The following is a 26,973-nucleotide window of genomic DNA, read 5'->3' on the forward strand; positions in this document are numbered from 1 at the left end:
CTTGGAATAGATGTGTTCTTGATACCGTTGCCAGAGGGGATTTCTTGAATAGCCACACGTTTGAAGCTTATAATGCTATGTTAGATTTGTTTGGCCCACCACCTCTTTTGGTTAATGGAACTGTTTTAACTTTGGAACATGTTATGCAACGGCTTGAGATCATTGAAAATAAAATTGCCACTGTTGAGTTAATTGAAAATTTGGATAAAAAGATTCATAGTCAAATTACCCAATACGGATCTAGGGTTGGAGTTACTTTGAAAAATCTTAAGGAGAAAGAACCTATAGTTAATGAAAAAATAGATCTAGATTCTGCAAGAATCGGTAAACTTGAGTATATCATTACTAACTTAGGTTCCGCATTTTCTTCCATGAAAAACACTCCAAAACCCCCTACCAAAACTGCCAAGTTTATATATGTTTCTAAAAATAAGGGTGAATCTTCTAATAAGGGAGACGCGGATCTCAAATCCATAAGTGTTCATCCCAATTGTCTCTCTATCGTTAAGGAACCTTCTGCTACAAACGAATTTCTTGAATTTTTGCCTAAAGGTTTTATCATTGCTAAAAATAAAGAAACCCCTAAAGATTATAAGTGATCTATTGATGAATCAAGTGCCAAAGATGGCACTACATAGATCTATCTTCGCTTTTATGCCTAGCTAGGGGCGTTAAACTATAGCGCTAGTTGGGAGGCAACCCAATTTTCTTTGTGTTTTTTGTTGTTCCTGTTTAGTAATAAATTTTGCATCTAATTTCTTTTTATATTTGTTTTCATGTTTTATTTAGTGTTTGTGCCAAGTAGAACCTATAGGATAACCTATGATATGAGTTGATTTGATTCTGCTGAAAAACAGAAACTTTGCGCTCACGGGAAAAAATTAAATAAATCACAGAAACGAGCTTTTGCATTGATTCTTTTTTATTCTGTTCAATAAACAAATTTTTTAGGCCGTCCTATTTTGGTAGGATTTTTAAGGTTCAAGAAGTTTGCGTTAGTTACAGGTTGCCACAGACTGTTCTGTTTTTGACAGATTCTGTTTTTCGAGTGTTGTTTGCTTATTTGATGCATCTATGGCTAGTATGTAAGGGTATGAACCATAGAGAACTTGGAATACAGTAGGTTTAACACCATTATAAGTAAAGAATGAGTTCATTATAGTACCTTATGTGGTGGTTTTGTTTTCATTCGCTAACGGAGCTTATGAGATTTCCTGTTGAGTTTTGTGTTGTGAAGTTTTCAAGTTTTGGGTAAAGATTTGATGGACTATGGAATAAAGGGTGGAAAAAGCCTAAGCTTGGGGATGCCCAAGGCACCCCAAGATATTAAAGAATAGCCAAAAGCCTAAGCTTGGGGGTGCCCCCGGAAGGCATCCCCTCTTTCGTCTTCGTTCATTGGTAACTTTACTTGGAGCTATATTTTTATTTGCCACATGATATGTGTTTTGCTTGGAGCATCGTGTATTATATTAGTCTTTGCTTTTTAATTTTTTTGCGCCGCTTGCAAAACAAAATGCACGTGTAAGTAATATATTTACCGTGTTTTATTATTTTGCACGAGTGCGGTAAGTTATAGCTGGGTGCTCATGATTCACGAGTCTAGCAGCGGCGTTGTGGCACGGCAAGCGTGCACTGGTGCGGTTGAGAGGGAGGGGTGGAAACCGCGTTAAACTCGTCTCTGTAGTTGAGAGGGAGCGGCCAAAGCAATGTACAATCGTCTTTGTAGTGGAGCTGGGAGGGGCAAGGATAAGGGACGAAGACGGGGGTAACATGTCGGATGCGATCATACCAGCACTAAAGCACCGGATCCCATCAGAACTCCGAAGTTAAGCATGCTTGGGCCAGAGTAGTACTAGGATGGGTGACCTCCTGGGAAGTCCTCGTGTTGCATTCCCCTTTTAATTTTTTTTGCACCGCTTGCAAAACAAAACGCACGTGTAAGTAATATATTTACCGTGTTTTATTATTTTGCACGAGTGCGGTAAGTTATAGCTGGGTGCTCACGATTCACGAGTCTAGCGGCGGCGTTGTGGCGCGGCAAGCGTGCACAGGTGCGGTTGAGAGGGAGGGGTGGAAACCGCGTTAAACTCGTCTCCGTAGATGAAAGGGAGCGGCCAAAGCAATGTACAATCGTCTTTGTAGTGGAGCTGGGAGGGGCAAGGACAAGGGACGAAGACGGGGGTAACATGTCGGATGCGATCATACCAGCACTAAAGCACCGGATCCCATCAGAACTTCGAAGTTAAGCGTGCTTGGGCGAGAGTAGTACTAGGATGGGTGACCTCCTGGGAAGTCCTCGTGTTGCATTCCCTTTTTAATTTTTTTTGCGCCGCCTGCAAAACAAAACGCACGTGTAAGTAATATATTTACCGTGTTTTATTATTTTGCAAGAGTGCGGTAAGTTATAGCTGGGTGCTCACGATTCACGAGTTTAGCGGCGCGTTGTGGCGCGGCAAGCGTGGACTGGTGCGGTTGAGAGGGAGGAGTGGAAACCGCGTTAAACTCGTCTCCGTAGTTGAGAGGGAGCGGCCAAAGAAATGTACAATCGTCTTTGTAGTGGAGCTGGGAGGGGCAAGGATAAGGGACGAAGACGGGGGTAACATGTCGGATGCGATCATACCAGCACTAAAGCACCGGATCCCATCAGAACTCCGAAGTTAAGCGTGCTTGGGCGAGAGTAGTACTAGTATGGGTGACCTCCTGGGAAGTGCTCGTGTTGCATTCCCTTTTTAATTTTTTTTGCGCCGCTTGCAAAACAAAATGCACGTGTAAGTAATATATTTACCGTGTTTTATTATTTTGCACGAGTGCGGTAAGTTATAGCTGGGTGCTCACGATTCACGAGTCTAGCGGCGGCGTTGTGGCGCGGCAAGCGTGCACTGGTGCGGTTGAGAGGGAGGGGTGGAAACCGCGTTAAACTCGTCTCCGTAGTTGAGAGGGAGCGGCCAAAGCAATGTACAATCGTCTCTGTAGTGGAGCTGGAAGGGGCAAGGATGAGGGACGAAGACGGGGGTAACATGTTGGATGTGATCATACCAGCACTAAAGCACCGGATCCCATCAGAACTCCGAAGTTAAGCGTGCTTCGGCGAGAGTAGTACTAGGATGTGTGACCTCCAGGGAAGTCCTCGTGTTGCATTCCCTTTTTAATTTTTTTACGCCGCTTGCAAAACAAAACGCACGTGTAAGTAATATATTTACCGTGTTTTATTATTTTGCACGAGTGCGGTAAGTTATAGCTGAGTGCTCACGATTCACGAGTCTAGCGGCGGCGTTGTGGCGCGGCAAGCGTGCACTGGTGCGGTTGAGAGGGAGGGGTGGAAACCGCATTAAACTCGTCTCCGTAGTTGAGAGGGAGCGGCCAAAGAAATGTACAATCGTCTTTGTAGTGCAGCTGGGAGGGGCAAGGATAAGGGACGAAGATGGGGGTAATATGTCGGATTCGATCATACCAGCACTAAAGCACCGGATCCCATCAGAACTCTGAAGTTAAGCGTGCTTGACCGAGAGTAGTACTAGGATGGGTGACCTCCTGGGAAGTCCTCGTGTTGCATTCCCTTTTTAATTTTTTTACGCCGCTTGCAAAACAAAACGCACGTGTAAGTAATATATTTACCGTGTTTTATTATTTTGCACGAGTGCGGTAAGTTATAGCTGGGTGCTCACGATACACGAGTCTAGCGGCGGCGTTGTGGCGCGGCAAGCGTGCACTGGTGCGGTTGAGAGGGAGGGGTGGAAACCGCGTTAAACTCGTCTCCGTAGTTGAGAGGGAGCGGCCAAAGCAATGTACAATAGTCTTTGTAGTGGAGCTGGGAGGGGCAAGGATAAGGGACGAAGACGGGGGTAACATGTCGGATGCGATCATACCAACACTAAAGCACCGGATCCCATGAGAACTCCGAAGTTAAGCGTGCTTGGGCGAGAGTAGTACTAGGATGGGTGACCTTCTGGGAAGTGCTCGTGTTGCATTCCCTTTTTAATTTTTTTGCGCCGCTTGCAAAACAAAACGCACATGTAAGTAATATATTTACCGTGTTTTATTATTTTGCACGAGTGCGGTAAGTTATAGTTGGGTGCTCACGATTCACGAGTCTAGCGGCAGCGTTGTGGCACGGCAAGCGTGCACTGGTGCGGTTGAGAGGGAGGGGTGGAAACCGCGTTAAACTCGTCTTCATAGTTGAGAGGGAGCGGCCAAAGCAATGTACAATCGTCTCTGTAGTGGAGCTCGGAGGGGCTAGGATAAGGGACGAAGATGGGGGTAACATGTCGGATGTGATCATACCAGCACTAAAGCACCGGATCCCATCAGAACTCCGAAGTAAAGCGTGCTTGGGCGAGAGTAGTACTAGGATGGGTGACCTCCAGGGAAGTCCTCGTGTTGCATTCCCTTTTTAATTTTTTTTACGCCGCTTGCAAAACAAAACGCACGTGTAAGTAATATATTTACCGTGTTTTATTATTTTGCATGAGTGCGGTAAGTTATAGCTGGGTGCTCACGATTCACGAGTCTAGCGGCGGCGTTGTGGCACGGCAAGCGTGCACTGGTGCGATTGAGAGGGAGGGGTGGAAACCGCGTTAAACTCGTCTCCGTAGTTGAGAGGGAGCGGCCAAAGCAATGTACAATCATCTTTGTAGTGGAGCTGGGAGGGGCAAGGATAAGGGACGAAGATGGGGGTAACATGTCGGATGCGATCATACCAGCACTAAAGCACCGGATCCCATCAGAACTCCGAAGTTAAAAGTCCTCGTGTTGCATTCCCTTTTTAATTTTTTTACGCCGCTTGCAAAACAAAACGCACGTGTAAGTAATATATTTACCGTGTTTTATTATTTTGCAAGAGTGCGGTAAGTTATAGCTGGGTGCTCACGATTCACGAGTCTAGCGGCGGCGTTGTGGCGCGGCAAGCGTGCACTGGTGCAGTTGAGAGGGAGGGGTGGAAACCGCGTTAAACTCGTCTCTCTAGTTGAGAGGGAGCGGCCAAAGCAATGTACAATCGTCTTTGTAGTGGAGATGGGAGGGGCAAGGATAAGGGACGAAGATGGGGGTAACATGTCGGATGTGATCATACCAGCACTAAAGCACCGGATCCCATCAGAACTCCAAAGTTAAGCGTGCTTGGGCGAGAGTAGTACTAGGATGGGTGACCTCCTGGGAAGTCCTCGTGTTGCATTCCCTTTTTAATTTTTTTACGCCGCTTGCAAAACAAAACGCACGTGTAAGTAATATATTTACCGTGTTTTATTATTTTGCACGAGTGCGGTAAGTTATAGCTGGGTGCTCACGATACACGAGTCTAGCGGCGGCGTTGTGGCGCGGCAAGCGTGCACTGGTGCGGTTGAGAGGGAGGGGTGGAAACCGCGTTAAACTCGTCTCCGTAGTTGAGAGGGAGCGGCCAAAGCAATGTACAATCGTCTTTGTAGTGGAGCTGGGAGGGGCAAGGATAAGGGACGAAGACGGGGGTAATATGTCGGATGCGATCATACCAACACTAAAGCACCGGATCCCATCAGAACTCTGAAGTTAAGCGTGCTTGGGCGAGAGTAGTACTAGGATGGGTGACCTCCTGGGAAGTGCTCGTGTTGCATTCCCTTTTTAATTTTTTTGCGCCGCTTGCAAAACAAAACGCACATGTAAGTAATATATTTACCGTGTTTTATTATTTTGCACGAGTGCGGTAAGTTATAGCAGGGTGCTCACGATTCACGAGTCTAGCGGCAGCGTTGTGGCACGGCAAGCGTGCACTGGTGCGGTTGAGAGGGAGGGGTGGAAACCGCGTTAAACTCGTCTTCGTAGTTGAGAGGGAGCGGCCAAAGCAATGTACAATCGTCTTTGTAGTGGAGCTGGGAGGGGCAAAGATAAGGGACGAAGACGGGGGTAACATGTCGGATGCGATCATACCAGCACTAAAGCACCGGATCCCATCAAAACTCCGAAGTTAAGCATGCTTGGGCGAGAGTAGTACTAGGATGGGTGACCTCCTGGGAAGTCCTCGTGGTGCATTCCCTTTTTAAAAATTTTTACGCCACTTGCAAAACAAAACGCACGTGTAAGTAATATATTTACGTGTTTTATTATTTTGCACGAGTGCGGTAAGTTATAGCAGGGTGCTCATGATTCACGAGTCTAGCGGCGGCGTTGTGGCGCGGGAAGCGTGCACTGGTGTGGTTGAGAGGGTGGTGTTGGAAATATGCCCTAGAGGCAATAATAAAAGTATTATTATTATATTTCCTTGTTCATGATAATTGTCTTTTATTCATGCTATAACTGTATTATCCGGAAATCGTAATACACGTGTGAATACATAGACCACAATATGTCCCTAGTGAGCCTCTAGTTGACTAGCTCGTTGTGATCAACAGATAGTCATGGTTTCCTGGCTATGGACATTGGATGTCGTTGATAACGGGATCACATCATTAGGAGAATGATGTGATGGACAAGACCCAATCCTAAGACTAGCACAAAAGATCGTGTAGTTCATTTGCTAGAGCTTTGCCAATGTCAAGTATCTCTTCCTTCGACCATGAGAGCGTGTAACTCCTGGATACCGTAGGAGTGCTTTGGGTGTATCAAACGTCACAACGTAACTGGGTGACTATAAAGGTGCGCTACAGGTATCTCCGAAAGTATCTATTGTTTTATGCGGATCGAGACTGGGATTTGTCACTCCGTGTAAACGGAGAGGTATCTCTGGGCCCACTCGGTAGGACATCATCATATGCGCAATGTGACCAAGGAGTTGATCACGGGATGATGTGTTACGGAACGAGTAAAGTGACTTGCCGGTAACGAGATTGAACAAGGTATTGGATACCGACGATCGAATCTCGGGCAAGTAACATACCGATAGACAAAGGGAATTGAATACGGGATTGATTAAGTCCTTGACATCGTGGTTCATCCGATGAGATCATCGTGGAACATGTGGGAGCCATCATGGGTATCCAGATCCCGCTGTTGGTTATTGACCGGAGAACGTCTCGGTCATGTCTACATGTCTCCCGAACCCGTAGGGTCTACACACTTAAGGTTCGATGACGCTAGGGTTATAAAGGAAGTTTGTATGTGGTTACCGAATTTTGTTCGGAGTCCCGGATGAGATCCCGGACGTCACGAGGAGTTCCGGAATGGTCCGGAGGTAAAGATTTATATATGGGAAGTCCTATTTTGGCCACCGGAAAATGTTCGGGATTTTTCGGTATTGTACCGGGAAGGTTCTAGAAGGTTCCGGAGTGGGGCCCACCTGCATGGGGGGACCCACATGGACGTGGGTAGTGGGGGCAAGGCCCCACACCCCTGGTCAAGGCGCACCAAGATCCCCCCTTAGAAGGAATAAGATCATATCCCGAAGGGATAAGATCAAGATCCCTAAAAAGGGGGGATAACAATCGGTGGGGAAGGAAATAATGAGATTTCTTTCCTCCCACCTTGGCCAACGCCCCAATGGACTTGGAGGGCAAGAAACCAGCCCCTCCACCCCTATATATAGTGGGGAGGCACATGGGAGCTATACACGAAGTTCTGGCACAGCCCTACCTCTCTTCCTACTCCTCCTCTCCCATGGTGCTTGGCGAAGCCCTGCTGGATTGCCACGCTCCTCCACCACCACCACGCCGTTGTGCTGCTGTTGGATGGAGTCTTCCTCAACCTCTCCCTCTCTCCTTGCTGGATCAAGGCATGGGAGACGTCACCGGGCTGTATGTGTGTTGAACGCGGAGGTGCCGTCCGTTCGGCACTAGGATCATCGGTGATTTGAATCACGACGAGTACGACTCCATCAACCCCGTTCACTTGAACGCTTCCGCTTAGCGATCTACAAGGGTATGTAGATGCACTCTCTTTCTACTCGTTGCTGGTCTCTCCATAGATAGATCTTGGTGACACGTAGGAAAAATTTGAATTTCTGCTACGTTCCCCAACAGTGGCATCATGAGCTAGGTCTATTGCGTAGATTCTTTGCACGAGTAGAACACAAAGTAGTTGTGGGCGTTGATGTTGTTCAATATGCTTACCGTTACTAGTCCAATCTTGTTTCGACGGTATTGTGGGATGAAGCGGCCCAGACCGACCTTACACGTACTCTTACGTGAGACAGGTTCCACCGATTTACATGCACTTGGTGCATAAGGTGGCTAGCGGGTGCCAGTCTCTCCCACTTTAGTCGGAACGGATTCGATGAAAAGGGTCCTTATGAAGGGTAAATAGCAATTGGCATATCACGTTGTGGTCTTGGGTAGGTAAGAAACGTTCTTGCTAGAAACCCATAGCAGCCACGTAAAACATGCAACAACAATTAGAGGACGTCTAACTTGTTTTTGCAGGGTATGCTATGTGATGTGATATGGCCAAGAAGAATGTTATGAATGATATGTGATGTATGAGATTGATCATGTTCTTGTAATAGGATTCACGACTTGCATGTCGATGAGTATGACAACCGGCAGGAGCCATAGGAGTTGTCTTTATTTATTGTATGACCTGCGTGTCATTGAAGAACGCCATGTAAACTACTTTACTTTATTGCTAAACGCGTTAGTCATAGAAGTAGAAGTAGTCGTTGGCGTGACAACTTCATGAAGACACGATGATGGAGATCATAATGATGGAGATCATGGTGTCGTGCCGGTGACGATGATGATCATGGAGCCCCGAAGATGAAGATCAAAAGGAGCAAAATGATATTGGCCATATCATGTCACTATTTGATTGCATGTGATGTTTATCATGTTTATGCATCTTGTTTGCTTAGGACGACGGTAGTAAATAAGATGATGCCTTACAAAATTTCAAGAAGTGTTCTCCCCTAACTGTGCACCATTGCTACAATTCGTCGCTTCTAAGCACCACGTGATGATCGGGTGTGATGGATTCTTACGTTCACATACAACGGGTGTAAGACAGTTTTACACAACGAAAACACTTAGGGTTAACTTGACGAGCCTACCATGTGCAGACATGGCCTCGGAACACGGAGACCGAAAGGTCGAGCATGAGTCGTATGGTAGATACGATCAACATGAAGATGTTCACCGATGATGACTAGTCCGTCTCACGTGATGATCGGACACGGCCTAGTTGACTCGGATCATGTGATCACTTAGATGACCAGAGGGATGTCTATCTAAGTGGGAGTTCATAAGATGAACTTAATTATCCTGAACATAGTCAAAAGACCTTTTGCAAATTATGTCGTAAGCTCGCGCTTTAGTTCCACTGTTTAGATATGTTCCTAGAGAAAATATAGTTGAAAGTTGATAGTAGCGATTATGCGATCAGTAGAAAGCTTATGTCCTTAATGCACCGCTCAGTGTGCTGAACCCCAACGTCGTTTGTCGATGTTGCGAACATCGGACATACACGTTTTGATAACTACGTGATAGTTCAATTAAATGGTTTAAGTAGAGGCACCAAAGACGTTTTCGAAACGTCGCGGAACATATGAGATGTTTCGAGGGCTGAAATTGGGATTTCAGGCTCGTGCCCACGTCAAGAGGTATAAGACCTCCGACGATTTTCTTAGCCTGCAAACTAAGGGAGAAAAGCTCAATCGTTGAGCTTGTGCTCAGATTGTCTGAGGACAACAATCACTTGAATCGAGTGGGAGTTGATCCTCCAGATGAGATAGTGATGTTTCCCCAAAGTCATTGCCACCAAGCTGCTAGAGCTTCGTGATTAACTATAACATATCAGGGATAGATATGATGATCCTTGAAATATTCATGATGTTTGACACCGCGAAAGTAGAAATCAAGAAGGAGCATCAATTTTTGATGGTTGGTGAAACCACTAGTTTCAAGAAGGGCAAGGGAACAAAGGGATACTTCATGAAACGGCAATTCAGCTGCTGCTCTAGTGAAGAAACCCAAGGTTGAACCCAAACCCGAGACTAAGTGCTTCTGTAATAAGGGGAACAACCACTGGAGCAGCATTACCCTAGATACTTGGTAGATGAGAAGGCTGGCAAGGTCGATAGAAGTATATTGGATATACATTATGTTAATGTGTACTTTACTAGTACTCCTAGTAGCACCAGGGTATTGGATACCGGTTCGGTTGCTAAGTGTTAGTAACTCGAAATAAAAGCTACGGAATAAACGGAGACTAGCTAAAGGTGAGTTGACGATATATGTTGGAAGTGTTTCCAAGGTTGATATGATCAAGCATCGCACGCTCCCTCTACCACCGAGATTGGTGTTTGCGTTGAGCATAGACATGATTGGATTATGTCTATCGCAATACGGTTATTCATTTAAGGAGAATAATGGTTACTCTAATTTTGAATAATACCTTCAATGGTCTTGCACCTAAAGGAATGGTTTATTGAATCTCGGTCGTAGTGATACACATTTTCATGCCAAAAGATATAAGATAGTAATGATAGTACCACTTACTTGTGGCACTGCCATGTAAGTCATAATGGTATAAAACGCATGAAGAAGCTCCATGTTGATGGATCTTTGGACTCACTCGTTTTTGAAAAGTTTGAGACATGCGAACCATGTCTATTGGTGTATATGCATGAAGAAACTCCATGCAAATGGATCGTTCGGACTCACTTGATTTTGAATCACTTGAGATATGCAAATCATACCACATGGGAAAGATGACTGAAAAGCCTCATTTTCAGTAAGATGGAACAAGATAGCAACTTGTTGGAAGTAACACATTTTGATGTGTGCAGTCGAATGAGTGTTGAGGCATGCAGTGAATATCATTATGTTCTTACTTCACAGATGATTCGAGTAAATGTTGAGTATATTTACTTGATGAAACACAAGTCTGAATTATTGAATGGTTCAAGTAATTTCAGAGTGAAGTAGCAGATCATTGTGACAAGAGGATAAAATGTCTATGATATGATCATAGAGATGAATATCTGAGTTACGAGTTTTGGCACACAATTAAGACATTGTGGAAATTGTTTCGCAATTAATACCGCCTGGAACACCATAATGTGATGGTGTGTCCGAACATCATAGTTGCACCCTATTGGATATGGTGCGTACCATGATGTCTCTTATCGAATTACCACTATCGTTCATGGGTTAGGCATTAGAGACAACCACATTCACTTTAAATAAGGCACCACGTAATTCCGATGATATGACACCGTATGAATTATGGTTTAGAGAAACCTAAGTTGTCGTTTCTTAAAAGTTTGGGGCTGCGACGCTTATATGAAAAAGTTTCAGGTTGATAAGCTCGAACCCAAAGCGGATAAAATGCATCTTCATAGGAAACCCAAAACAGTTGGGTATACCTCCTAATTCAGATCCGAAAGCAATATGGATTGTTTCTAGAATCGGGTCCTTTCTCGAGGAAAAGTTTCTCTCGAAAGAATTGAGTGGGAGGATGGTGGAGACTTGATGAGGTTATTGAACCGTCTCTTCAACTAGTGTGTGACAGGGCACAGGGAGTTGTTCCTGTGGCACCTACACCAATTGAAGTGGAAGCTTATGATATTGATCATGAAACTTCGGATCAAGTAACTCCCAAACCTCGTAGGATGACGAGGATGCGTACTACTTCAGAGTGGTACGTAATCCTGTCTTGAAGGTCATGTTGCTAGACAACAATGAACCTACGAGCTATGGAGAAGCGATGGTGGGCCCGGATTCCGATAAATGGCTTGAGGCCATAAAATCCGAGAGAGGATCCATGTATGAAAACAAAGTGTAGACTTTGGCAGAACGGCTCGATGGTCGTAAGGCTAATGAGTACATATGGATTTCAAAAGGAAGACGGACAATGATGGTAAATGTCACCAGTAAGAAAGCTCGACTTGTCGTTAAGATGTTTTCCGACAAGTTCAAGGAGTTGACTACGATGAGATTTTCTCACTCGTAGCGATGCTAAGAGTCTGTTGGAATTATATTAGCGATTACTGCATTATTTATGAAATCTTGCAGATAGGATGTCAAAACACTGTTTCCTCGACGATTTTAATGAGGAAAGGTTGTATGTGATACAACCGGAAGGTTTTGTCAATCCCGAAAGATGCTAATAAGTATGCAAAGCTCCAGCAATCCTTCTAAGGACTGGAGTGAGCATCTCGGAGTTGGAATGTATGCTTTGATGATGATCAAAAATTTTGGGTTTGTACAAAGTTTATGAGAAACTTGTATTTCCAAAGAAGTGAGTGGGAACACTATAGAATTTCTGATGAGTATATGTTGTTGACATATTGTTGATCAGAAATGACGTAGAATTTCTGGAAAGCATATAGGGTTATTTTGAAAGTGTTTTTCAATGGAAAGCCTGGATTAAGCTACTTGAACATTGAGCATCAAGATCTACAAGGATAGATCAAAATGCTTAATAATACTTTCAAATGAGCACATACCTTGACATGATCTTGAAGGTGTTCAAGATGGACCAGTCAAAGAAGGAGTTCTTGCCTAAGTTGTAAGGTACAAAATTAAGACTTAAAGCTCGACCACGGCAGAATAGAGAGAAAGGACGAAGGTCGTCCCCTATGCTTAAGACGTAGGCTCTTCAGTATGCTATGCTGTGTACCGCACCTGAAGTGTGCCTTGCCATGAGTCAGTCAAGGGGTACAAGAGTGATCCAAGAATGGCTCATAGGACAGCGGTCAAAGTTATCCTTAGTAACTAGTGGACTAAGGAATTTTCTCGATTATGGAGGTGGTAAAAGAGTTCGTCGTAAAGGTTACGACGATGCAAGCTTGACACCTATCCGGATAGCTCTGAGTAGAGAGACCGGATACATATAATGGAGCAATAATTTAGAATAGCTCCAAGTAGAACAATTGTTTGGAATAGCTCCAAATAGAGCGTGGTAGCTGCATCTAGGAGATGACATAGAGATTTGTAAAGCACACACGGATCTGAAAGGTTCAGACCCGTTGACTAAAACCTCTCTGACAAGCAACATGATCAAACATAAAACTCATTGAGTGTTAATCACATAGTGATGTGAACTAGACTACTGACTCTAGTAAACTCTTGGGTATTAGTCACATGGCGATGTGACCTGTGAGTGTTAATCACATGGCGATGTGAACTAGATTATTGACTCTAGTGCAAGTGGGCGACTGTTGGAAATATGCCCTAGAGGCAATAATAAAAGTATTATTATTATATTTCCTTGTTCATGATAATTGTCTTTTATTCATGCTATAATTGTATTATCCGGAAATCGTAATACACGTGTGAATACATAGACCACAATATGTCCCTAGTGAGCATCTAGTTGACTAGCTCGTTGTGATCAACAGATAGTCATGGTTTCCTGGCTATGGACATTGGATGTGGTTGATAACGGGATCACATCATTAGGAGAATGATGTGATGGACAAGACCCAATCCTAAGACTAGCACAAAAGATCGTGTAGTTCATTTGCTAGAGCTTTGCCAATGTCAAGTATCTCTTCCTTCGACCATGAGAGCGTGTAACTCCTGGATACCGTAGGAGTGCTTTGGGTGTATCAAACGTCACAACGTAACTGGGTGACTATAAAGGTGCACTACAGGTATCTCCGAAAGTATCTATTGTTTTATGCGGATCGAGACTGGGATTTGTCACTCCGTGTAAACGGAGAGGTATCTCTAGGCCCACTCGGTAGGACATCATCATATGCGCAATGTGACCAAGGAGTTGATCACGGGATGATGTGTTACGGAACGAGTAAAGTGACTTGCCGGTAACGAGATTGAACAACGTATTGGATACCGACGATCGAATCTCGGGCAAGTAACATACCGATAGACAAAGGGAATTGAATACGGGATTGATTAAGTCCTTGACATCGTGGTTCATCCGATGAGATCATCGTGGAACATGTGGGAGCCATCATGGGTATCCAGATCCCGCTGTTGGTTATTGACCGGAGAACGTCTCGGTCATGTCTACATGTCTCCCAAACCCGTAGGGTCTACACACTTAAGGTTCGATGACGCTAGGGTTATAAAGGAAGTTTGTATGTGGTTACCGAATGTTGTTCGGAGTCCCGGATGAGATCCTGGACGTCACGAGGAGTTCCGGAATGGTCCGGAGGTAAAGATTTATATATGGGAAGTCCTATTTTGGCCACCGGAAAATGTTCGGGATTTTTCGGTATTGTACCGGGAAGGTTCTAGAAGGTTCCGGAGTGGGGCCCACCTGCATGGGGGGGCCCACATGGACGTGGGTAGTGGGGGCAAGGCCCCACACCCCTGGTCAAGGCGCACCAAGATCCCCCCTTAGAAGGAATAAGATCATATCCCGAAGGGATAAGATCAAGATACCTAAAAAGGGGGGATAACAATCGGTGGGGAAGGAAATAATGAGATTTCTTTCCTCCCACCTTGGCCAACGCCCCAATGGACTTGGAGGGCAAGAAACCAGCCCCTCCACCCCTATATATAGTGGGGAGGCACATGGGAGCTATACACGAAGTTCTGGCACAGCCCTACCTCTCTTCCTACTCCTCCTCTCCCATGGTGCTTGGCGAAGCCCTGCTGGATTGCCACGCTCCTCCACCACCACCACACCGTTGTGCTGCTGTTGGATGGAGTCTTCCTCAACCTCTCCCTCTCTCCTTGCTGGATCAAGGTGTGGGAGACGTCACCGGGCTGTACGTGTGTTGAACGCGGAGGTGCCGTCCGTTCGGCACTAGGATCATCGGTGATTTGAATCACGACGAGTACGACTCCATCAACCCCGTTCACTTGAACGCTTCCGCTTAGCGATCTACAAGGGTATGTAGATGCACTCTCTTTCTACTCATTGCTGGTCTCTCCATAGATAGATCTTGGTGACACGTAGGAAAATTTTGAATTTCTGCTACGTTCCCCTACAGGTGGGGTGGAAACCGCGTTAAACTCGTCTCCGTAGTTGAGAGGGAGCGGCCAAAGCAATGTACAATCGTCTTTGTAGTGGAGCTGGGAGGGGCAAGGATAAGGGACGAAGACGGGGGTAACATGTCGGATGCGATCATACCAGCACTAAAGCACCAGATCCCATCAGAACTACGAAGTTAAGCGTGCGTGGGCGAGAGTAGTACTAGGATGGGTGACCTCTTGGGAAGTCCCCGTGTTGCATTCCCTTTTCAATTTTTTTTGCGCCGCTTGCAAAACAAAACACACGTGTAAGTAATATATTTACCGTGTTTTATTATTTTGCACGAGTGCGGTAAGTTATAGCTGGGTGCTCACGATTCACGAGTCTAGCGGCGGCGTTGTGGCGCGGCAAGCGCGCACTGGTGCGGTTGAGAGGGAGGGGTGGAAACCGCGTTAAACTCGTCTCCGTAGTTGAGAGGGGGCGGCCAAAGCAATGTACAATCGTCTTTGTAGTGGAGCTGGGAGGGGCAAGGATAAGGGACGAAGACGGGGGTAACATGTCGGATGCGATCATACCAGCACTAAAGCAACGGATCCCATCAGAACTCCGAAGTTAAGTGTGCGTGGGCGAGAGTAGTACTAGGATGGGTGACCTCTTGGGAAGTCCTCATGTTGCATTCCCTTTTTAATTTTTTTTGCGCCGCTTGCAAAACAAAACGCACGTGTAAGTAATATATTTACCGTGTTTTATTATTTTGCACGAGTGCGGTAAGTTATAGCTGGGTGCTCACGATTCACGAGTCTAGCGGCGGCGTTGTGGCGCGGCAAGCGTGCACTGGTGCAGTTGATAGGGAGGGGTGGAAACCGCGTTAAACTCGTCTCCGTAGTTGAGAGGGAGCGGCCAAAGCAATGTACAATCGTCTTTGTAGTGGAGCTGGGAGGGGCAAGGATAAGGGACGAAGACGGGGGTAACATGTCGGATGCGATCATACCAGCACTAAAGCACCGGATCCCATCAGAACTCCGATGTTAAGCGTGCTTGGGCGAGAGTAGTACTAGGATGGGTGACCTCCTGGGAAGTCCTCGTGTTGCATTCCCTTTTTAATTTTTTTTGCGCCGCTTGCAAAACAAAACGCACGTGTAAGTAATATATTTACCGTGTTTTATTATTTTGCACGAGTGCGGTAAGTTATAGCTGGGTGCTCACGATTCACGAGTCTAGCGGCGACGTTGTGGCGCGGCAAGCGTGCACTGGTGCGGTTGAGAGGGAGGGGTGGAAACCGCGTTAAAATCGTCTCTGTAGTTGAGAGGGAGCGGCCAAAGCAATGTACAATCGTCTTTGTAGTGGAGCTGGGAGGGGCAATGATAAGGAACGAAGACGGGGGTAACATGTCGGATGCGATCATACCAGCACTAAAGCACCGGATCCCATCAGAATTCCGAAGTTAAGCGTGCGTGGGCGAGAGTAGTACTAGGATGGGTGACCTCTTGGGAAGTCCTCGTGTTGCATTCCCTTTTTAATTTTTTTTGCGCCGCTTGCAAAACAAAACGCACATGTAAGTAATATATTTAACGTGTTTTATTATTTTGCACGAGTGCGGTAAGTTATAGCTGGGTGCTCACGATTCACGAGTCTAGCGGCTGCGTTGGGGCATGGCAAGCGTGCACTAGTGCGGTTGAGAGGGAGGGGTGGAAACCGCGTTAAAATCGTCTCCGTAGTTTAGAGGGAGCGGCCAAAGCAATGTACAATCGTCTTTGTAGTGGAGCTGGGAGGGGCAAGGACAAGGGACGAAGACGGGGGTAACATGTCGGATGCGATCATACAAGCACTAAAGCACCGGATCCCATCAGATCTCCGATGTTAAGCGTGCTTGGGCGAGAGTAGTACTAGGATGGGTGACCTCCTGGGAAGTCCTCGTGTTGCATTCCCTTTTTAATTTTTTTTGCGCCGCTTGCAAAACAAAACGCACGTGTAAGTAATATATTTACCGTGTTTTATTATTTTGCACGAGTGTGGTAAGTTATAGCAGGGTGCTCATGATTCTTGAGTCTAGCGGCGGCGTTGTGGCACGGCAAGCGTGCACTGGTGCGGTTGAGAGGGTGGGGTGGAAACCGCGTTAAACTCGTCTCCGTAGTTGAGAGGGAGCGGCCAAAGCAATGTACAATCGTCTTTGTAGTGGAGCTGGGAGGGGCAAGGATAAGGGACGAAGACGGGGGTAACATGTTGGATGCGATCATACCAACACTAAAGCACCGGATCCCATCAGAACTCCGAAGTTAAGCGTGCTCGGGTGAGAGTAGTACTAGGATGGGTGACCTCTTGGGAAGTCCTCGTGTTGCATTCCCTTTTTAATTTTTTTTGCGCCGCTTGCAAAACAAAACGCACGTGTAAGTAATATATTTACCATGTTTTGTTATTTTGCACGAGTGCGGTAAGTTATAGCTGGGTGCTCACGATTCACGAGTCTAGCGGCGGCGTTGTGGCGCGGCAAGCGTGCACTGGTGCGGTTGAGAGGGAGGGGTGGAAACCGCGTTAAACTCTTCTCCGTAGTTGAGAGGGAGCGGCCAAAGCAATGTACAATCGTCTTTGTAGTGGAGCTGGGAGGGGCAAGGATAAGGGACGAAGACGGGGGTAACATGTCGGATGCGATTATACCAGCACTAAAGCACCGGATCCCATCAAAACTCCGAAGTTAAGCGTGCTTGGGAGAGAGTAGTACTAGGATGGGTGACCTCCTGGGAAGTCGTCGTGTTGCATTCCCTTTTTAATTTTTTTGCGCCGCTTGCAAAACAAAACGCACGTGTAAGTAATATATTTACCGTGTTTTATTATTTCGCACGAGTGCGGTAAGTTATAGCTGGGTGCTCATGATTCACGAGTCTAGCGGCGGCGTTGTGGCGCGGCAAGCATGCACTGGTGCGGTTGAGAGGGTGGGGTGGAAACCGCGTTAAACTCGTCTCCATAGTTGAGAGGGAGCGGCCAAAGCAATGTACAATCGTCTTTGTAGTGGAGCTGGGAGGTGCAAGGATAAGGGACGAAGACGGGGGTAACATGTCGGATGCGATCATACCAGCACTAAAGCACCGGATCCCATCAGAACTTCGAAGTTAAGCGTGCTTGTGCGAGGGTAGTACTAGGATGGGTGACCTCTTGGGAAGTCCTCGTGTTGCATTCCCTTTTTAACTTCATTTTTGCGCCGCTTGCAAACCAAAACGCACGTGTAAGTTATATATTTACCGTGTTTTATTATTTTGCACGAGTGCGGTAAGTTATAGCTGGGTGCTCACGATCGTCTGCGTAGTTGAGAGGGAGCGGCCAAAGCAATGTACAATCGTCTTTGTAGTGGAGCTGGGAGGGGCAAGGATGAGGGACGAAGACGGGGGTAACATGTCGGATGCGATCATACCAGCACTAAAGCACCGGATCACATCAGAACTCTGAAGTTAAGCGTGCTTGGGAGAGAGTAGTACTAGGATGGGTGACCTCCAGGGAAGTCCTCGTGTTGCATTCCCTTTTTAATTTTTTTACGCCGCTTGCAAAACAAAACGCACGTGTAAGTAATATATTTACCGTGTTTTATTATTTTGCACGAGTGCGGTAAGTTATAGATGGGTGCTCACGATTCACGAGTCTAGCAGCGGCATTGTGGCACGGCAAGCGTGCACTGGTGCGGTTGAGAGGGAGGGGTGGAAACCGCATTAAACTCGTCTTCATAGTTGAGAGGGAGCGGCCAAAGCAATGTACAATCGTCTTTCTAGTGGAGCTGGGAGGGGCAAGGATAAGGGACGAAGATGGGAGTAACATGTCGGATGTGATCATACCAGCACTAAGGCACCGGATCCCATCAGAACTACGAAGTTAAGCGTGCTTGGGCGAGAGTAGTACTAGGATGGGTGACCTACTCGGAAGTCCTCGTTTTGCATTCCCTTTTTAATTTTTTTTACACCGCTTGCAAAACAAAACGCACGTGTAAGTAATATATTTACCGTGTTTTATTATTTTGCACGAGTGCGGTAAGTTATATCTGGGTGCTCACGATTCACGAGTCTAGCGGCGGCGTTGTGGCGCGGCAAGCGTGCACTGGTGCGGTTGAGAGGGAGGGGTGGAAACCGCGTTAAACTCGTCTCCGTAGTTGAGAGGGAGAACCCAAAGCAATGTACAATCGTCTTTGTAGTGGAGCTGGGAGGGGCAAGGATAAGGGACGAAGACGGGGGTAACATGTCGGATGCGATCATACCAACACTAAAGCACCGGATCCCATCAGAACTCCGATGTTAAGCGTGCTTGGGCGAGAGTAAGCGTGCTTGGGCGAGAGTAGTACTAGGATGGGTGACCTCCTGGGAAGTCCTCGTGTTGCATTCCCTTTTTAATTTCTTTTGCGCCGCTTGCAAAACAAAACGCACGTTTAAGTAATATATTTACCGTGTTTTATTATTTTGCACGAGTGCGGTAAGTTATAGCAGGGTGCTCATGATTCACGAGTCTAGCGGCGGCGTTGTGGCGCGGCAAGCGTGCACTGGTGTGGTTGAGAGGGTGGGGTGGAAACCACGTTAAACTCGTCTCCGTAGTTGAGAGGGAGCGGCCAAAGCAATGTACAATCGTCTTTGTAGTGGAGCTGGGAGGGGCAAGGATAAGGGACGAAGACGGGGGTAACATGTCGGATGCGATCATACCAGCACTAAAGCACAGGATCCCATCAGAACTCCGAAGTTAAGCGTGCGTGGGCGAGAGTAGTACTAGGATGGATGACCTCCTGGGAAGTCCTCGTGTTGCATTCCCTTTTTAATTTTTTTTGCGCCGCTTGCAAAACAAAACGCACGTGTAAGTAATATATTTACCGTGTTTTATTATTTTGCACGATTGCGGAAAGTTATAGCTGGGTGCTCACGATTCACGCGTCTATCGGCGGCGTTGTGGCGCGGCAAGCGTGCACTAGTGCGGTTGAGAGGGAGGGGTGGAAACCGCGGTAAACTCGTCTCCGTAGTTGAGAGGGAGCGGCCAAAGCAATGTACAATCGTCTTTGTAGTGGAGCTGGGAGGGGCAAGGATAAGGGACGAAGACGGGGGTAACATGTCCGATGTGATCATACTAGCACTAAAGCAACGGATCCTATCAGAACTCCGAAGTTAAACGTGCTTGGGCGAGAGTAGTACTAGGATGGGTGACCTCCTGGGAAGTCCTCGTGTTGCATTCCCTTTTTAATTTTTTTGCACCGCTTGCAAAACAAAACGCACGTGTAATAAATATATTTACCTTGTTTTATTATTTTGCACGAGTGCGGTAAGTTATAGCTGGGTACTCACGATTCACGAGTCTAGAGGCGGCGTTGTGGCGCGGCAAGCGTGCACTGGTGCGGTTGAGAGGGAGGGGTGGAAACCGCGTCAAACTCGTCTCCATAGTTGTGAGGGAGCGGCCAAAGCAATGTATAGTCGTCTTTGTAGTGCAGCTGGGAGGGGCAAGGATAAGGGACGAAGACGGGGGTAACATGTCGGATGCGATCATACCAGCACTAAAGCACTGGATCCCATCAGACCTCCGAGGTTAAGCGTGCTTGGGCGAGAGTAGTACTAGGATGGGTGACCTCCTGGGAAGTCCTCGTGTTGCATTCCCTTTTTAATTTTTTTGCGCCGCTTGCAAAACAAAACGCACGTGTAAGTAATATATTTACCATGTTTTATTATTTTGCACGACTGCGGTAAGTTATAGCTGGGTGCTCATGATTCACGCATGTAGTGGTGGCGTTGTGGCGCGGCAAGCGTGCACTGGTGCGGTTGAGAGGGAGGGGTGGAAACCACGCTAAACACGTCTCCGTAGTTGAGAGGGAGCGGCCAAAGCAATGTACAATCGTCTTTGTAGTGGAGCTAGAAGGGGCAAGGATAAGGGACGAAGACGGGGGTAACATGTCGGATGCGATCATACCAGCACTAAAGCACCGAATTCCATCAAAACTCCCAAGTTAAGCGTGCTTGGGCGAGAGTAGTCCTCGTGTTGCATTCCCTTTTTAATTTTTTTTGTGCCGCTTGCAAAACAAAACGCACGTGTAAGTAATATATTTACCGTGTTTTATTATTTTGCACGATTGCGGTAAGTTATAGCTGGGTGCTCACGATTCAGGCGTCTAGCGGCGGCGTTGTGGCGCGGCAAGCGTGCACTGGTGCGGTTGAGAGGGAGGGGTGGAAACCGCGGTAAACTCGTCTCTGTAGTTGAGAGGGAGCGGCCAAAGCAATGTACAATCGTCTTTGTAGTGGAGCTGGGAGGGGCGAGAATAAGGGACGAAGACGAGGGTAACATGTCGGATGCGATCATACCAGCACTAAAGCACTGCATCCCATCAGAACTTCGAAGTTAAGCGTGCTTGGGCGAGAGTAGTACTAGGATGGGTGACCTCCTGGGAAGTACTCGTGTTGCATTCCCTTTTTAATTTTTTTTGCGCCGCTTGCAAAACAAAATGCACGTGTAAGTAATATATTTACTGTGTTTTATTCTTTTGTACGATTGCGGTAAGTTATAGCTGGGTGCTCACGATTCACGCGTCTCGCGGCGGCGTTGTGGCTTGGCAAGCGTGCACTGGTGCGGTTGAGAGGGTGGGGTGGAAACCGCGTTAAACTCGTCTCCGTAGTTGAGAGGGAGCGGCCAAAGCAATGTACAATCGTCTTTGTAGTGGAGTTGGGAGGGGCAAGGACAAGGGACGAAGACGGGGGTAACATGTCCGATGTGATCATACCAGCACTAAAGCAACGGATCCCATCAAAACTCCGAAGTTAAGAGTGCTTGGGTGAGAGTAGTACTAGGATGGGTGACCTCCTGGGAAGTCCTCGTATTGCATTCCCTTTTTAATTTTTTTTGCGCCGCTTGCAAAACAAAACGCACGTGTAAGTAATATATTTACCGTGTTTTATTATTTTGCATGATTGCGGTAAGTTATAGTTGGGTGCTCACAATTCACGAGTCTAGCGGCGGCGTTTTGGCGCGACAAGCGTGCACTGGTGCGGTTGATAGGGAGGGGTGGAAACCGCGGTAAACTCGTCTCCGTAGTTGAGAGGGAGCGGCCAAAGAAATGTACACTCGTCTTTGTAGTGGAGCTGGGAGGGGCAAGGATAAGGGACGAAGACGGGTGTAACATGTCGGATGCGATCATATAAGCACTAAAGCACCGGATCCCATCAGAACTCTGAACTTAAGCATGCTTGGTCGAGAGTAGTACTAGGATGGGTGACCTCTTGGGAAGTCCTGGTGTTGCATTCCCTTTTAAATTTTTTTTGCGCCGCTTGCAAAACAAAACACACGTGTAAGCAATATATTTACCGTGTTTTATTATTTTGCACGATTGCGGTAAGTTATAGCTGGGGGCTAGGGAATATTTGATCGGTGAACTAAAAGATGATTTCTCACTTGTTTATTTATCTGCCCCCAGATGCTTTTTTTGCTTTTTTCGCAGTCCGGACATGCACTTTAGGGCATGCCTCCCAGGGAAAGGAACCCCTAACGGAACTATTCTCCCTGGAAGATGTTTCTTACTAACCATGTAATATAACATAACTAGTTGGGCACTTGTCTGTTAAAGCACTAATGACCCCTACGCCTGGTCTCCACGCATGCCCCAGTTCTTACATAACCGAGAGGGTATTCAGACACACTCCAGACTATTGGGTCCGGAGGTTGAAGCGAAAAGGTCCGCAATGACAAACGATCTACAATCTGGCTAGAAAGCATTTCACATGTCATCTTAAATTACATAGTCAATTTGACTGGGTATATTTTTCTTCAATACCATCCAACAGGCTGTCTAATTTACAGTCCTATTGGGAATACTTAGCGGCCAGCTCTACCTGGCCGTACACTAAACTGACAGGGATCTCCTTCCCATCGGGCCTCACAGGTCCGACCTCGGCCATGTGGTTTGGGTCAGCCTTCGTGTACCGCGTCTTCACCATGGCCCAGGCCTCCCTGGCGCCTTAACGGCAGGCCGATATCTTCCATAATCGGAAGCGTCACCGCGCTCCCTTCAGCCTCTCTGCAAGCTCTCCAAGGCCTTCGGGCATGGAGACGGATGGCCACAAGGCTTGGGCGACGCCTTGCATCACACGCCGAACTCGTTCGTGCAGTTGTGATAGCTCGGGAAGAAGGTCACCCATAGAACCGGGCATTTCCTCCGCAGGCCGACCTGTTAGCATACCTACAGACATAGCTCTGTCAATCGACTTCCTCGTCGAACTCTTTTCGAAGTTCGTTCAAGCACTTACTAAAAATGCCGCGTCGAAGCCGCCGATTCTCCTTTACGGAGTCTGACAGCTGAGCACGAACATCCTTTAGTTCCTTGGCCAGCTGAGTGTTGGCATCTTGGAGCTTATTCTTCTCTTGCCTCACCCTCGTAAGAACGCTCTCGCTGGCCTTTAACTGGCACAAGAGTTGTTGCTTGTCCGGATCCACTCCGGCGCCATCTGCACTATTATTGTCAGATTTGCACACATGCTGCACTTCACAACATACTTATCTTTCAAAGCATATATTACCAGAGGGGGTCTCCTTGGCCTTCCCTGTTGCGGCTAGTGCGGCCTCAAGTTGGGCTTTGCACTCTTCCAGCTCCTGGGATAGTTAGGTATTCTTTTCCGTAAGATCCTGCATAACAAATGATCCTTAAATCAGTTATTCTAACGGTTTCAAGTCTCGGGGGCTACTGACATATATAACCATCAAATTTTCTCACCCGTATGTCTTTCACATACTGCTCTGTGGCTCTGGCTAGACCATTTTGAGCGACATGAAGGTACGCATCTCCCGTATTAAAGGCATCCAATGCCTCTGGGGGAAAACAAGCGTCACGAAGAACAGTCCGGTGACGCATGTGGTTCATGGCACTCTCCACCTCGGAATTGGTGGCAGACAGCATGTCCGCATCCTCTGTCGGAGGAGCGTCCGGTGCGCGCCCCGTGTTCGCCTCCGCTTCCGGACCCGGCCTTGAAGCCTGGCCGGTGGATATAGTCCGGCGAGCGCTCTTCTTCCTGAAGAGAGCATGAGCGTTAGTATGCCTTGAGGGCATAAACTGTTGGAAATATGCCCTAGAGGCAATAATAAAAGTGTTATTATTATATTTCTTTGTTCATGATAATAGTCTTTTATTCATGCTATAACTGTATTATCCGGAAATCGTAATACACGTGTGAATACATAGACCACAATATGTCCCTGGTGAGCGTCTAGTTGACTAGCTCGTTGTGATCAACAGATAGTCATGGTTTCCTGGCTATGGACATTGGATGTCGTTGATAACGGGATCACATCATTAGGAGAATGATGTGATGGACAAGACCCAATCCTAAGCATAGCACAAAGGTCGGTTAGTTCGTTTGCTAGAGCTTTTCCAATGTCAAGTATCTCTTCCTTAGACCATGAGATCGTGTAACTCCCGGATACCGTAGGAGTGCTTTGGGTGTACCAAACGTCACAACGTAACTGGGTGACTATAAAGGTGCATTACAGGTATCTCCGAAAGTGTCTGTTGGGTTGACACGGATCGAGACTGGGATTTGTCACTCCGTGTTACGGAGAGGTATCACTGGGCCCACTCGGTAGTGCATCATCATAATGAGCTCAAGGTGGCCAAGTGTCTGGTCACGGGATCATGCATTACGGTACGAGTAAAGTGACTTGCCGGTAACGAGACTGAACAAGGTATTGGGATACCGACGATCGAGTCTCGGGCATGTAACATACCGATTGACAAAGGGAATTGCATACGGGGTTTGATCGAATCCTCGACATCGTGGTTCATCTGATGACAACATCGAGGAGCATGTGGGAGCCAACATGGGTATCCAGATCCCGCTGTTGGTTATTGACCTGAGAGCATCTCGGTCATGTCTGCATGTCTCCCGAACCCGTAGGGTCTACACACTTAAGGTTTGGTGACGCTAGGGTTATTAGGAAGACTTGTATGTGATTACCGAATGTTGTTCGGAGTCCCGGATGAGATCCCAGACGTCATGAGGAGTTCCAGAATGGTCCGGAGGTAAAGATTTATATAAGGAAAGTGGTTAAACGGACACCGGAAAGTTTCGGTGGCATACCGGTATTGTACCGGGGCCACTGGAAGGGTTCCGGGGGTCCACCGGGTGGGGCCACCCCTCCCGGGGGGGCCACATGGGCTGTGTGGGAGAGGGAGCCAGCCCCTAGTGGGCTGGGCGCGCCTCCCCACCTAGGCCCATGCGGCTAGGGCAAGGGGAGGGGAAACCCTAAAGGGGGCGCCCCCCTAGCTTGGGGGGCAAGCCACCCCTTTTCCCTCTTCCTTTGGCTGCCGCCCCCCTCTAGGGTTTCCCCTAGAGGGCCGGCCCCCTTGACCCTCTCCTCCTATATATAGAGGGGTGAGGGGAGGGCTGCAATACACCACAACTCAAGGCGCAGCCCCTCCCCTCCCCAACACCTCTCCTCCTCCGTACGTGCTTGGCGAAGCCCTGCCGGAGTACTGCTACACCAACTGCACCACGCCGTCGTGCTGCCATTGGAGCTGTCTTCCTCATCCTCTCCTTCCTCCTTGCTGGATCAATACGAAGGAGACGTCGCCCGTACCGTACGTGTGTTGAACGCGAAGGTGCTGTCCGTTCAGCACTTGGTCATCGGTGATCCGAATCACGATGAGTACGACTCCATCATCACCATCCCCTTGAACGCTTCCGCACTCGATCTACAAATGGTATGTAGATGCAAACTCACTCCCTTGACTCGTTGCTTAGATGAACTCATAGATGGATCTTGGTGAAACCGTAGGAAAAATTTTAATTTTCTGCAACATTCCCCAACAGTGGTATCAGAGCCAGGTTTATGCGTAGTTCTCTTTGCACGAGTAGAACACAATTTTGTTGTGGGCGTAGATCTTGTCAACTTGCTTGCCGCTACTAGTCTTATCTTGCTTCAGCGGTATTGTGGGATGAAGCGGCCCAGACCAACCTTACACGTACGCTTACGTGAGACCGGTTCCACCGACTAACATGCACTAGTTGCATAAGGTGGCTGGCGGGTGTCTGTCTCTCCCACTTTAGTTGAAGTGGATTCGATGAAAAGGGTCCTTATGAAGGGTAAATAGAAGTTGACAAGATCACGTTGTGGTTATTCGTAGGTAAGAAAACGTTCTTGCTAGAACCCAATTGCAGCCACGTAAAAGATGCAACAACAATTAGAGGACGTCTAACTTGTTTTTGCAGCAATTGTCATGTGATGTGATATGGCCAGAAGTTGTGATGAATGATGAATGATATATTGTGATGTATGAGATCATTTTCTTGTAATGGGAATCACGACTTGCATGTTGATGAGTATGACAACCGGCAGGAGCCATAGGAGTTGTCTTTATTTTTGTATGACCTGCGTGTCATTAAAGAACGCCATGTAAACTACTTTACTTTATTGCTAAACGCGTTAGTCATAGAAGTAGAAGTAGTCGTTGGCGTGACAACTTCATGAAGACACGATGATGGAGATCATGATGATGGAGATCATGGTGTCATGCCGGTGACAAGATGATCATGGAGCCCCGAAGATGAAGATCAAAGGAGCCATATGATATTGGCCATATCATGTCACTACTTTATATAATTGCATGTGATGTTTATTATGTTTTATGCATCTTGTTTACTTAGAACGACGGTAGTAAATAAGATGATCCCTTACAACAATTTCAAGAAGTGTTCTCCCCTAACTGTGCACCGTTGCTAAAGTTCGTCGTTTCGAAGCACCACGTGATGATCGGGTGTGATAGATCCTTACATTCACATACAACGGGTGTAAGACAGTTTTACACATGCAAAAACACTTAGGGTTAACTTGACGAGCCTAGCATGTATAGACATGGCCTCGGAACACGGAGACCGAAAGGTCGAACACGAGTCGTATGGAAGATACGATCAACATGAGAATGTTCACCGACGATGACTAGTCCGTCTCACGTGATGATCGGACACGGCCTAGTCGACTCGGATCGTGTAAAACTTAGATGACTAGAGGGATGTCTAATCTGAGTGGGAGTTCATTCAATAATTTGATTAGATGAACTTAATTATCATGAACTTAGTCTAAAACCTTTTGCAAATATGTCTTGTAGATCAAATGGCCAACGCTCATGTCAACTTGAACTTCAACGCGTTCCTAGAGAAAACCAAGCTGAAAGATGATGGCAGCAACTATACGGACTGGGTCCGG

General features: G+C 47.0%; 26 non-coding genes and 2 pseudogenes across 26 annotated transcripts; all 28 read left to right on the forward strand.

The window, feature by feature from the left end:
* The first annotated feature begins 1,775 nt into the window (after positions 1-1,775).
* Positions 1,776-1,894, forward strand: LOC119351233. The gene has a single exon (XR_005169755.1). It is a non-coding gene; the product is annotated as a 5S ribosomal RNA (ribosomal RNA).
* A 297-nt stretch (positions 1,895-2,191) lies between these two features.
* LOC119351406 lies at positions 2,192-2,310 on the forward strand. The gene has a single exon (XR_005169915.1). It is a non-coding gene; the product is annotated as a 5S ribosomal RNA (ribosomal RNA).
* Positions 2,311-2,606: 296 nt separating this feature from the next.
* LOC119351038 lies at positions 2,607-2,725 on the forward strand. The gene has a single exon (XR_005169584.1). It is a non-coding gene; the product is annotated as a 5S ribosomal RNA (ribosomal RNA).
* A 297-nt stretch (positions 2,726-3,022) lies between these two features.
* Positions 3,023-3,141, forward strand: LOC119351353. The gene has a single exon (XR_005169867.1). It is a non-coding gene; the product is annotated as a 5S ribosomal RNA (ribosomal RNA).
* A 296-nt stretch (positions 3,142-3,437) lies between these two features.
* LOC119351372 lies at positions 3,438-3,556 on the forward strand. The gene has a single exon (XR_005169885.1). It is a non-coding gene; the product is annotated as a 5S ribosomal RNA (ribosomal RNA).
* Positions 3,557-3,852: 296 nt separating this feature from the next.
* LOC119351274 lies at positions 3,853-3,971 on the forward strand. Its single transcript, XR_005169794.1, has one exon. It is a non-coding gene; the product is annotated as a 5S ribosomal RNA (ribosomal RNA).
* A 296-nt stretch (positions 3,972-4,267) lies between these two features.
* LOC119351173 lies at positions 4,268-4,386 on the forward strand. Its single transcript, XR_005169700.1, has one exon. It is a non-coding gene; the product is annotated as a 5S ribosomal RNA (ribosomal RNA).
* Positions 4,387-5,054: 668 nt separating this feature from the next.
* Positions 5,055-5,173, forward strand: LOC119351635. Its single transcript, XR_005170074.1, has one exon. It is a non-coding gene; the product is annotated as a 5S ribosomal RNA (ribosomal RNA).
* Positions 5,174-5,469: 296 nt separating this feature from the next.
* On the forward strand, positions 5,470-5,588 carry LOC119351244. Its single transcript, XR_005169766.1, has one exon. It is a non-coding gene; the product is annotated as a 5S ribosomal RNA (ribosomal RNA).
* Positions 5,589-5,884: 296 nt separating this feature from the next.
* Positions 5,885-6,003, forward strand: LOC119351296. Its single transcript, XR_005169814.1, has one exon. It is a non-coding gene; the product is annotated as a 5S ribosomal RNA (ribosomal RNA).
* Positions 6,004-14,926: 8,923 nt separating this feature from the next.
* On the forward strand, positions 14,927-15,045 carry LOC119351313. The gene has a single exon (XR_005169830.1). It is a non-coding gene; the product is annotated as a 5S ribosomal RNA (ribosomal RNA).
* A 297-nt stretch (positions 15,046-15,342) lies between these two features.
* LOC119351316 lies at positions 15,343-15,461 on the forward strand. Its single transcript, XR_005169833.1, has one exon. It is a non-coding gene; the product is annotated as a 5S ribosomal RNA (ribosomal RNA).
* Positions 15,462-15,758: 297 nt separating this feature from the next.
* Positions 15,759-15,877, forward strand: LOC119351418. Its single transcript, XR_005169918.1, has one exon. It is a non-coding gene; the product is annotated as a 5S ribosomal RNA (ribosomal RNA).
* Positions 15,878-16,174: 297 nt separating this feature from the next.
* LOC119351203 lies at positions 16,175-16,293 on the forward strand. Its single transcript, XR_005169727.1, has one exon. It is a non-coding gene; the product is annotated as a 5S ribosomal RNA (ribosomal RNA).
* Positions 16,294-16,590: 297 nt separating this feature from the next.
* LOC119351272 lies at positions 16,591-16,709 on the forward strand. Its single transcript, XR_005169792.1, has one exon. It is a non-coding gene; the product is annotated as a 5S ribosomal RNA (ribosomal RNA).
* Positions 16,710-17,006: 297 nt separating this feature from the next.
* On the forward strand, positions 17,007-17,125 carry LOC119351262. Its single transcript, XR_005169782.1, has one exon. It is a non-coding gene; the product is annotated as a 5S ribosomal RNA (ribosomal RNA).
* Positions 17,126-17,422: 297 nt separating this feature from the next.
* Positions 17,423-17,541, forward strand: LOC119351367. The gene has a single exon (XR_005169880.1). It is a non-coding gene; the product is annotated as a 5S ribosomal RNA (ribosomal RNA).
* A 296-nt stretch (positions 17,542-17,837) lies between these two features.
* Positions 17,838-17,956, forward strand: LOC119351238. The gene has a single exon (XR_005169760.1). It is a non-coding gene; the product is annotated as a 5S ribosomal RNA (ribosomal RNA).
* Positions 17,957-18,173: 217 nt separating this feature from the next.
* On the forward strand, positions 18,174-18,292 carry LOC119351315. Its single transcript, XR_005169832.1, has one exon. It is a non-coding gene; the product is annotated as a 5S ribosomal RNA (ribosomal RNA).
* A 296-nt stretch (positions 18,293-18,588) lies between these two features.
* Positions 18,589-18,707, forward strand: LOC119351373. The gene has a single exon (XR_005169886.1). It is a non-coding gene; the product is annotated as a 5S ribosomal RNA (ribosomal RNA).
* Positions 18,708-19,004: 297 nt separating this feature from the next.
* LOC119351378 lies at positions 19,005-19,143 on the forward strand (annotated as a pseudogene).
* A 297-nt stretch (positions 19,144-19,440) lies between these two features.
* Positions 19,441-19,559, forward strand: LOC119351257. Its single transcript, XR_005169778.1, has one exon. It is a non-coding gene; the product is annotated as a 5S ribosomal RNA (ribosomal RNA).
* Positions 19,560-19,856: 297 nt separating this feature from the next.
* Positions 19,857-19,975, forward strand: LOC119351370. The gene has a single exon (XR_005169883.1). It is a non-coding gene; the product is annotated as a 5S ribosomal RNA (ribosomal RNA).
* Positions 19,976-20,271: 296 nt separating this feature from the next.
* LOC119351224 lies at positions 20,272-20,390 on the forward strand. Its single transcript, XR_005169747.1, has one exon. It is a non-coding gene; the product is annotated as a 5S ribosomal RNA (ribosomal RNA).
* A 296-nt stretch (positions 20,391-20,686) lies between these two features.
* Positions 20,687-20,778, forward strand: LOC119351421 (annotated as a pseudogene).
* Positions 20,779-21,075: 297 nt separating this feature from the next.
* Positions 21,076-21,194, forward strand: LOC119351282. The gene has a single exon (XR_005169801.1). It is a non-coding gene; the product is annotated as a 5S ribosomal RNA (ribosomal RNA).
* A 297-nt stretch (positions 21,195-21,491) lies between these two features.
* Positions 21,492-21,610, forward strand: LOC119351363. The gene has a single exon (XR_005169876.1). It is a non-coding gene; the product is annotated as a 5S ribosomal RNA (ribosomal RNA).
* Positions 21,611-21,907: 297 nt separating this feature from the next.
* On the forward strand, positions 21,908-22,026 carry LOC119351405. The gene has a single exon (XR_005169914.1). It is a non-coding gene; the product is annotated as a 5S ribosomal RNA (ribosomal RNA).
* Positions 22,027-26,973: the final 4,947 nt, after the last annotated feature.

The sequence above is a fragment of the Triticum dicoccoides genome, chromosome 1B (genome assembly GCF_002162155.2).
Source record: "Triticum dicoccoides isolate Atlit2015 ecotype Zavitan chromosome 1B, WEW_v2.0, whole genome shotgun sequence".
NCBI lineage: Eukaryota > Viridiplantae > Streptophyta > Magnoliopsida > Poales > Poaceae > Triticum > Triticum dicoccoides.